Below are 11,069 nucleotides of genomic sequence, written 5' to 3'. Positions count from 1 at the left end.
AACGAACATCTGGATCCGCACTTAATAGCGACAGCTTTTTATTTTTCTCCCAACTAGCGCGGCGGCTGGTGTCTGTGAACAAAGCGGCTGAAAAACCTTCGTTTTACTTAAATTAAGTAAAATGACCTTTTTTATTACTAAAATGAAGTAAATTTAGCTTTTTGCTAATTCAACAGAAAAAAATTTTTGCTAACGGGAAGTAACAGCTAAATTTTTCTAAGTTGAGCCCCGAAAGTTTTGTGTGTATGAACCTGTCGATCGATAGTATGCATCTCACGGAAACGTTTGAGAATGCTGCACACGATTGATTCGACAATTTTTAACGATTTAGCGATTTTTGAATCCGACCACGTCGGGTTTTTGACGTGATTGTCCAAAATTTATTTTCGTCTCGCGGCTTCAATCACGTGTAATTTTTTTTTGGAACAAAGCGAATCGCAATGAAATTTTAAGCTCTGATACAGGAAACATTTCCGAACAAAGTAGGGGAGATGGGGGCATAATGGCCACCTTATGGAAAACGGTTATTTAACCATAGAAAATGGCTATAATATGGAGGTTACATTATTGTTCCGTGTTCAGACACTTGAAAAGCCTATTCCCTAACGGGCTGAAACGTGAAAAACTAGATGAAAACGTTGAAAAATGCATTTAAAAAATTTTTTCAAAAAGCTGAAAACCAGCCACTGTGGAGGCATAATGAGAACCCCCCCTGAGGCAGTATGAGCACCATTAATCAGAGCAAGATGTGCGTTTTTGCCGGGGAATCTAGCAGCGAATTCAATTCGATGAAGTCAGGTAAGTCGTAGATTCATCAAACAAAGCAATAACAAAACAATCTAGGTCTGTTTGTAGAATACAAACAATTCACGCATGCTCATACATTAAGTGCTTTGTTCGGAGGATGATGCTACTAGCCGTATAATGTAACAATAAAAAAATCGATCATGAATTGTGAATGGAAAAAAATCACCTCGAACAGAAATCTAACTCTAGTCTTTTGATTACCTCTCCGACACCTTACCAATAGGCTAAATTGTCGGATGAAAACTAGTCAAGGTGTGGCGCTATAAATCAATTCTAATTCGCTGCTAGATTCTACGGCAGAAAATGCTCATTATGCCTCGATAATATGGTGCTCTATATGCCTCTAGTCAACAAATTTAAGTAAAAACGTGTTTTAAAATTGATAAAAGTGAAAAATCAAAAATTTTTTGATGGTAAAAATTGAGAAACAATGTGTACATCATGTTGCAGTGCGTACATTATAGATCAAGGTTATTTTAAGATCATAAGAGCTTATTTCGTGGTGCTCAAAAATTATAATATTTCCGAAACTTGAGAACCAAGCTAGTTTTTTTTAAATATCTCTGTAAAGATGATAAGGAGATTCCTTTTTTTGTGAAAAATTAATACTATAGGAAGTACGAAACAAATCCTCATGAAAATTTATTTAAGAAAATACGCACTTTCGTAGAAAAGCGTAGTTCTCATTATGCCTCGGGTGCTCGTTATGCCCTCATCTCCCCTACTGTCAAAATATTCCAGATCCAACAACTAGGAGCACAATGGTATAATAAACAGTGCGTCCAGATTCATCATGGTCCATGCTTTATTTGAAGTTTAAATTTACGTTTACACGAATTGAAATCAAACAGATAGTACACTACATTGAAACTTTCACAGCATTTTTCGATCGAGTGGTTTCGACCATACGCAGTAAGGTGGTAAGGTATCCAGAGAAACTGGCGTTGTCGGAGTAACCTCGTGGATACGTACAAATGGACATGATGGAGTATGTAAGAGGAGTCCACGCGATAAGTCAGGGTGTCAAAAATGAAAGTTTGCTGATGTTTGGTACGACGTTTTTCATGCGTGGTCAGATTCACAAGGGCGCATCTTTGTTCGTAAGACGGAAGACAGATTGACAGAAGATTGACACGTTGGCGGAATCGGTTACAAATACAAGGTCTTAGAATTGCTCATTGTTGTTCGTTATGCTGCAGATCTGGTTTAAACCTGCAGAAAATAGTGTTTCAGTCAAAAGAATTTCGGCTTCAGATGAAGCGTTTTTTGGAAAATAGCTATTTATCTTGATCTTAGATCCATTGTAGATGAGGAAGATTATAATCCCTGACAACGATTACTGAGTCCAGTGCGGTGGTCATTTTTCCTATTTGTTGAACCGCGACAGAATGGGATTCGTAGTTACGGAGGCAGCAATACAGCACAGATAAAGTGAGCACGTGTCGATCTTTAATTTTACTACAACTTGTTCCGGATGTTCACAGTTTTGCAAGGCGACAGGGATTGCAATCAGTTCTTTTTTAACAGCAATCACAACAATAAATGTTATTGTTCGATGATAGCTCACTGTCTTCAATTTTGTGATTTAGCCAAGTTTCGGTGATCAAAATGCAGTCATGATTGAAGCATCACTTCGATGAACAACTGAACGGCGCACATGCAAGAGATGAAGACGGTGGGAGAAGGTACACTGCCTGTTTAGCCAACGACGAGGTGGAGCCACTCCCAATGATGGATTAACACTAGAAAGACCGCACCAGTCAAAATGACTGGTTGGACACTTTGTTTGTTGAATATCAAATACTTCTCTTTAAAAATTCGCAAAAAATATGCCTTTTTCATGAATTTTGAATCTCTACAAAACCGTGTATTTTTTATTTCACTAGCCCTTTTAATAAGCGAGATAAATTTCGCCATGGACACTCGGACCGTGACCAGTCAAAATGACTGGTAAAATTCACAACCCTATAACTCAAACAAGATAAAAAAAATTTTTGCTTGCTTTTGGTTTCATTTGCAATCTACATTCAAGACAATGAGCCCAAGTTGATTTATGGTGGGCAGAAGTGTGTCATTCGTTATGAAATTATTGATTTTCGATGCAAAGTCATGAAAATTTGAAGAAAAAGTTCTCGGATTGGCCGCTGTGTGGCGTTTCAAGCACTCGACTCCCAATTTTTTTGGTCTGTTTTGTTGCCCAACTTTAATCGAACTTTCTGTCAAAATTTGGCGAAATTTCATCAAGATTCGTGAAAGTTATGTTAGATTTAATACATGTCCATTCGAATAATTGAGTAGTTTTAGGTGATAAATATGTTTTTTACTAAACCAGAATGAGTAAAACAATTATGAATTGTGTGCTCATTTATTCAAATTTGAAGACAACAGCTATTAAACTGAATAATTTAAATGATATTTCAACATGAGTGCACGGAATATTTTTTTATATGTTGGATATCCACCGTGGGTGCACGGATTCACCGCAGTTTCAGCCCAAGTATGTATTCACATGCATTCTTAGATTATTAGGTTCGACAAATTTCCAGTGCAAGTTCACTTACAGGTATTCCGGCACCCGTGTATTTACCTGGCCAGCTGACAACTGACTGAACATTTTTATTATAAGAGGAAACACATCTTACCTGTCGGCAACTTATGGGGTTTGAACCCAAGAGTTTTCTTGCCGATACTGGGAATCGAACCCAGTACGCCTGGCATACCTAGACCAGACTCGCGCAAGCCTATCTGAAACATCACAACGGCGCTAAGATATTTCAACATGGGTGCACAGAATGGCTGTAAATTCGCCGTTGTAAATAATATAGAAATAAATTGTTTTCAACTTGCTTCAGAACACAAAATATTTTTGAGTTAGATATGATAGGTATTTAAAATGCAATATTGGTCAATCGAAAAACTTTCAATGTGTACATTTGACAATGTTAATTCATTATTTTTATTTTCACTGTTTTCCGTCACAAGACATAACTTGATGCATATAACTCTCAAAATTCACTCGGTCCATGGTAACCGTTTTCCAATTTCTTGGATGTTGATCAGATCTTATCAGATAAATATACGATTGCAAATCCTGTTTTTTTTAATAATAAATAAATAAATTTGTTATTTCAAGATATTTTTGAAATATTTCTTTTCCAGGAATGAAAAAAAAACGGAACTTAAAATAAAAATCGTTATTTAAATGATTATATCTCAACATGAAAGACATGGTTTCGACTTTGGTTTAGTTAAGATTTGTAAAAATGCTTTTTAAAAATTTGCAAAAAGTCCAATATTTGATTAAAACGCGATGAATGCGTGCACCCATAGTGAAAACCCATGTATATAACACAGTTTTCATTTGAACCTATAAAAATCTTTATTTTTCACCTTTAGCATGCAAAAAAAAAAAAAGATTTTGGATAAATGGCGGTGAATCCGTGCACCCATGGTAAATTGCTCTACTTATAGATAAAATATGCTTCAAAACCTACAATATCAGGTATAATTTATAGGAAACGTGTTGAAAAATTTCAGAGCGATGGATGCTAGAAAGTATCTACTAAAACAAAATTGAAATGAAACCGTGCACCCATGGTCAATACCCATAGCCATCTAACATGATTTTATAATTAGATTGATAATGTGTTTTAATTTTTTGATAATTAATTGAAATATTCATTTTATGACATACACGCATTCGTCAACTATGCCAAAGTGAGGTGATTCCGTGCACCCATGGTGAAAAAATATTCCTATTTTATAACAAAAATGTTATCGAATAAATAACAGAATAATGTCAAAAGAAAAAAGTTAAAAATATTGTGATATAAAGAAATTTTTTGTCAACAGTAACGCAACAAGTTGGCTGGGATAGATGGCATCGCAGCTGATCTCATCAAAATGGGTCCGGATCTGGGACACAGAACAGCTACCGGAGGAATGGAAGGAACGGCTAATAAGCCCCATCTACAAGATGGGCGAAAAATTAGACTGTGATAACTACCGAGCAATCACTGTACTCAATGCCGCTTACAAATTGCTGTGCCGAATCCTTCTCCGCCGCCTAACGTCACAAGCAAATATATTCGTGAGAAGTCATCAGCAAGGCTTCATGGTGGGACGGTCAACGACGGACCAGATCTCCACATTACGGCAAATCCCCCAAAAATGCCGTGAACACCAAGTCCCTACGCACCATCTATTCATAGACTTCAAAGCCGCAAACGACACGATCGATCGTGACGAGCAATCATAGTCGATTAGTCGAAGACTCTGTCTATCTCGGCTCACTAGTGACTACAGACAATGACTCCAGCAGTGAGATACGGCGGCGAATAATCAGCGGGAGTCGTGCTTACTGTGGACTCCACAAGCAACTGAGGTCAAGAAGATCTAGCCCTTCCACGTAGTGTAACCTGTACATTAGACTGAGTCGATTTGGGGTCATTTTTGAATTTCTCAAACCCTGGGGTCTCAAAAGCTTCGTTTTGGTCCAAAACTCAACCATGATTTTTTTGTAGAATTTTTAAGTAACGTTTACATGAGTAAATTTGGACTTTTAGGTTTGTATGAGAAAATCGAATATTTTGTACTGAAAAATCAACATCATTTTTGTTTCTTCTGTGCAACCGAGCCTGCTAATGGTTTTCGTGCGAATTTATAAATTCTTCAAGGGAAATTTTCCGCTGAACAACTTTGTCGAAGACCGTAAATTCGTATCTTATTAGACAAAAAAGTTATTAGCTGTTTAACAGGGGTATGTCTTTTGGCATTGATATACAATAAATTCAACTGACACCACTGCTTGCGCCCCGCGAATCATTGCATGAAAAGTAGTCATGCAATACCTCGCGAGGCACCCAGCAGTGGTGTCTATTGAAATTATTGTTTATCAATGCCAAAAGTCATACCTCTGTTGAACAGCTAACAACTTTTTTGTCTTAAAAGATACGAATTTACGGTCTTCGACAAAGTTGTTCAGCGGAAAATTTCCCTTGAAGAATTTATAAATTGGCACAAAAACCATTAGCAGGCTCGGTTGCACAGAAAAATTAAAAATGATGTTGATTTTTCAGTACAAAATATTCAATTTTCCCATACAAACCTAAAAGTCCAAATTTACTCATGTAAATGTTACTTAAAAATTCTGCAAAAAATCATGGATGAGTTTAGAACCAAAATGAAGCTTTTGAGACCCCAGGGTTTGAGAAATTCAAAAATGACCCCAAATCGACTCAGTCTACTGTACATGACGCTCATTGGACCGATTGTTTTCTACGGGCCCGAGGCATGAACATTGCTCGAGGAGGACCTGCGTACACTCGGAGTATTCGAGCGACGAGTGTTGAGAACCGTCTTTAGCGGCGTGCAGGAGAACGGATTGTGGAGGCGAAGGATGAACTACGAGCTCACGCGACTCTACGGCGAACCTAGTATCCAGAAGACTGCGAGAATGCCGGACGACTGTCCTGCAAAACAGGTGTTCGCTATGAATCCCGTAGAAACGAGACAAGCAGGGGCGCAACGAGCGAGGTAGTTAGACCAAATGGAGCGCGATTTGGTGAATGTGGGATATTAGAGAAATAGGAGAACGGTTGCCATGGATCGAGATAATTTTGGAAACTATGTTCATCAAGTTATGTTTTGCGACGGAATGCAATGTTAATATGTAAATGGTAATTTTTGCAATTCAAATAAAAAATTACAAAATAAAAATGTTACTGAAAATTTTGTTTCTTTGGGCCCTTGTAATCTGCAATCCCAAGGCAGTTAGTAGATAAATTTATTGAAAAAGCTGAAGAAGTTTTCTTTTTGTCTTTTTTCCCAATTTTGTTTAAATGCAGTAACTTTGACGAAATGTTGAAGAAACTGTAAGCTAAATTGAATCTTAGATATTTTTTTGAACATTAGTCAAATCGTTTTCCAGTTTTCATCAAAAATTGTTAAATTAATGAATATTTTTAATATCAAATTCTCGTAAACTTAACTATAAAAATTTCAACAAACGCTTTTCATCTAGACCATCGTGCTCAATCTCGATTTTTGTGATATATACCAATTTTTATCACTTCAGCGACTGTCTGTTGTAGCTATCATCACAACTCACTTATTCCTTCTTTCGTTCATAGTCTTCTCAAAACTGGTCGTGCGTGTCATGTGCATCGCCATAACGAAACCTTCTACAAAAGAAGAAGAATAAGTAGAGACATATAAGCCTGCAGCAGCATCATCAACCGGAAATGGTTCAGTTTTCGCGGATGCTGTAATAAAACATGGGCCGGAAATCTCTGCGTTGTTTGCGATTTCGCGACCGGAATGGCAAGTGGCCGAGCCAACTTCAGGCTGAACCATATAGATACGTACGGATGTCTTCATGACTAGCAGACGTAAACCTACTACATGAGAGGTTATTTTTCAGGCTGCCCCAGAATGTATGCAACACATCGTGCCTTCTTCGCAGATTTCCAACTGGACGAAAAGGTTCGACGGGGGTAAGTCGAAAAACGTGCCTCCAAAAAGGCTAAAATTCGACAACTGCTAGTCAAATAAATTGGGTTGCTCGTGGTGTTTTGGAGTAAACGCCAAAAAGCATTTATTTTGATTTATTTAATTTATTGCATTTTTTAGCTTGAACATTTAAAATTTGTGATGAAAGCTTTTTAAATTTTAACAAAACAAACTCGTTCTGTTTTAAAACAACAAATTTTAAAATTTTAATATGATAAGAAACAATATCAGGTATTAAGAAGAATTCTGTAGGGTATGTTTTAATTTTGTTTTCATAAAAATATGTATTTCAGAACATCTCTCCCAAAACTCTTGACGAAGCTCTTCTTCCATTCTCGGGCCTACATTCAACAAAGCTGAACACATTCATCGGATGCGGCATTAAAGTGGCCATCGGATCTGGCCAGTTCTTTTCGAGGAGCATCTCCGTCTAAGATAACATTTAACGGCGTGAATTTTAACGAGCTTTGGCATATGCGTTTCCTTATTTTCGGCCCTCCGAAGAGCTTCCCATGCTTGAGCTGGGTTCATATTGTTAGTTTCGGTAGCCTGTATGTTAATTCCATTCCAAAAGGCATCAGATTACGCGCGTTTCCAAACTCACTTACATTGATGATGTGGCACTCGTGATTCTTCTGAGCCTGTCTTCTGGAAGCTGTCGGCTGAAGCTTGATTTCCGAGATTGCTTTTTTATGGGACTACAGCTCACGCATACGATTAGGCTTTTTCGTTCTTTGGCTGGGAAGCATTAGCATAATGATTATAATTCAATTTTGAGCTAATCTGCAAATGAAATCTGCATACAAAATTGCTGGGCCACATATGCCCAGACTTTATTTTTGGGCAAATCTACCCAACGGCAAACTCAATCGAAAGTGTCAGAATGAAGAAAAACAGCCAATAAAGTGAAGGGAAGTTCTGGTTCGGGAGCTTCTTGAAGAATATATGACATGAATAGATAGTATTCTACGGTATCAGAATATTCGAACGGAAAATCCGAATCAAGTAACAAAGTATTAAGTTTTCAAATATGTTCTGTCGTGTTTCTCTTTCTGCCGTATGTTTTATCGGTTGAGATTAAGATTTATCATATATGTATGTATAGGTACCGTAATCCGGGGTAAAATTGATCACTTTTTTCAATATTTTTCGATTATATTTTCTGTAAAGGGGAATGTGGCATGTTTCATATTTTAAAAACTCCTATGAACGTAAAACATGATTGCAGAAATGTATTAGATTACTATAAATTTGATTTAAAAATCGATTTCATTTCTGTTTTGAATGATGCTAGGTTATCTTTTTTAGCTTGCTTTCAATCGTTTTCTTTAAAAAACATTTATTATCGAAAAATGAACTATTATGGTGCATACGTTTAGTGGCAAAAATTAAAATAACTGCTAAATAGTTTGAGCTACAAAATACCCTTGAAATTTTACCTTCACACATTCCTCTTGGCCCTCCCACTATTTCCATTTTAATTTATTCTTCAAAGTTACCCATTTGATAGGGTTCCTATCCATTTGTCCAATACGGGCTTACTCTTGGAAAATGTCCTTATTTATTAAATACTAGCTGACCCGGTGTGCTTTGCTACACCTTTCAAAATCAAATAATATTTTCGAAAATTATTCAAATTTTTATTGGTTTGTTGGCATTATTTTAAATCAAATTATAACATAATTCATAAGCAACCGCTATAAAATGAGAGCTGCAGCTGGAGTTTCGAATTGCAACACAAAGATAACTTAAACTAACATTCTGAATCTTGCTCTATAAATTTGTGTTAAAGGTGTGATAATGTTAATCTGTCTGGATGGTTTCAAATAAATCGTACAATCAAACTTATAAAATATGGTTGTTTTTGCTTGATATGTTCTGGATTTATGCTAAAAAACCCATACCCATGCATACCCATTTTTTGTTCCCAAAAATCCTCTTATATCAAATATATGTCCATTGGTTGATAAGCTCTTAAGCTTTAAAACAAAATGTATATGGAGCCTCCTCCTTTCTTCCCCTCTAAACACTTTAAAGCTTAAGGGTCTATAACAATCGTAGAAACATATCTCGTAACCAAGTGCTTTTCCATGTCATATTTGTTTCCATTTGTTGGCTTCGTTAGCATAAATTGAGAACTTATGCCAACAAAACTGTATTGGGCTCACCTCCCTCCTCCTTTGTACCTACTCACTGAAAGTGTGTCAGATAATCATAGAATCATGCCAAAATTTTCCATGCTAAGTTTTGTCCATTTCTCGGATTTTGTTAAAAAAAAGTTAAATGTAAGCCTCCTCTTCCCTTCCTATATTCCCAATTCTATCATCCTACTGCAAGAAAAGAATTGTTTCACATAGAAAAATGTATTCTTCGTACTCAAATACTTTTTGATGCCAAATTTGGTTTCATTTACTCGATTCATTCTCGAGTTATGCAAAAAAAAAATGGAAACCCCCCCTTCTTCCTTTATATCTTACCGCTTAAAAGGTACGGCTTCAATTTACAATAGATACATTTCTCTTATCCAAATACACTCACGTGTCAAATATGGTTCAATTTGCTTGATCAGCTCTCCAGTTATACTGAAAATTGTAAGAAGGACCTCGCCTCCCCCTTTTCATCCACCTCTTCGAAAGACTGAGGGATACCAAATATTCATAGAAGCATTTCTCGTACCCAAATATCGTTCCATGCCAAATTTGGTTCCATTTGCTGTTGTAGTTCTTGAGTTATGCAGTAAAAGTTGTATGAAACTCCCCTCCCTCTTTCCTTCCTCCCCACTGTAAGAAGGAAGGGGTCTCAAACAATCATTAGAACATGTCACGTTCCCAAATACCCGCCCATGCCAAGTTTGGTTCCATTTGCTTAATTACTTTCTTAGTTATGTTGAAAACTATAAAAGAGGCCCCTCCTCCCTTTATTTCTCCCTACTGGAAAGATGGAGGGGTCTCAAATAATCATAGAAATATTTTTCGTATCCAAATACCCTCCCATGCCAAATTTTGTTCCATTTGCTTTATTAGTTTTTGAACTATATATAAAAATATGAAAGAAGCCCCTCCCTATTTCAACTGGAAAGAGGGAGGGGTCTCAAATAATCATTGAAATATTTTTCGTATCCAAATACCTTTCCATGCCAAATTTGGATCCAATATCTTGATTAGTTCTCGAGTTATAAGAAAAATTGTAAGGTAGCCCCCCTCCCCTTTCCTATCCTGAAAGAAGGGAGGGGTACCAAATATTCATAGAAATATTCCTCGTTCCCAAATACCACCCCATGCCAAATATGATACCATTTGCTTGAAGTGTTCTCGAGTTATGCAAAAAATTGTCTTTTGTTTGGGAGGCCCCTCATGAGAGAGGGAGGGGTCTCAAACCACAATAGGAACCTTCCCCTGCCTCCAATACCCCCACCTGCCAAGTTTCACGCAAATCGGTTCAGTAGTTTCCGAGTCTATAGGGAACAGACAGACAGACAGACAGACAGACAGACAGAAATTCATTTTTATATATATAGACTAGCTGACCCGGTGTGCTTTGCTACACCTTCAAAAATTTTTGAAACTTGTGGTACCTAGTTATTTAACTTGTTATTTATTTGCACAAAATTTTAAGTTCAATTTCAATATCATTAAATTTTTTTTTTCAAAATGAATTTGCAAATTTTTTATTTTGAAATCTTAATTATTTTTTTAAAATCCGTGTTTTAATCCTTTTTATGACTCTGAATTTCTTTGCTTAAAAAGTTTATA

The sequence above is a fragment of the Uranotaenia lowii genome, chromosome 2, assembly GCF_029784155.1.
Source record: "Uranotaenia lowii strain MFRU-FL chromosome 2, ASM2978415v1, whole genome shotgun sequence".
Taxonomy (NCBI): domain Eukaryota; kingdom Metazoa; phylum Arthropoda; class Insecta; order Diptera; family Culicidae; genus Uranotaenia; species Uranotaenia lowii.
This window is presented reverse-complemented; position numbering follows the sequence as displayed.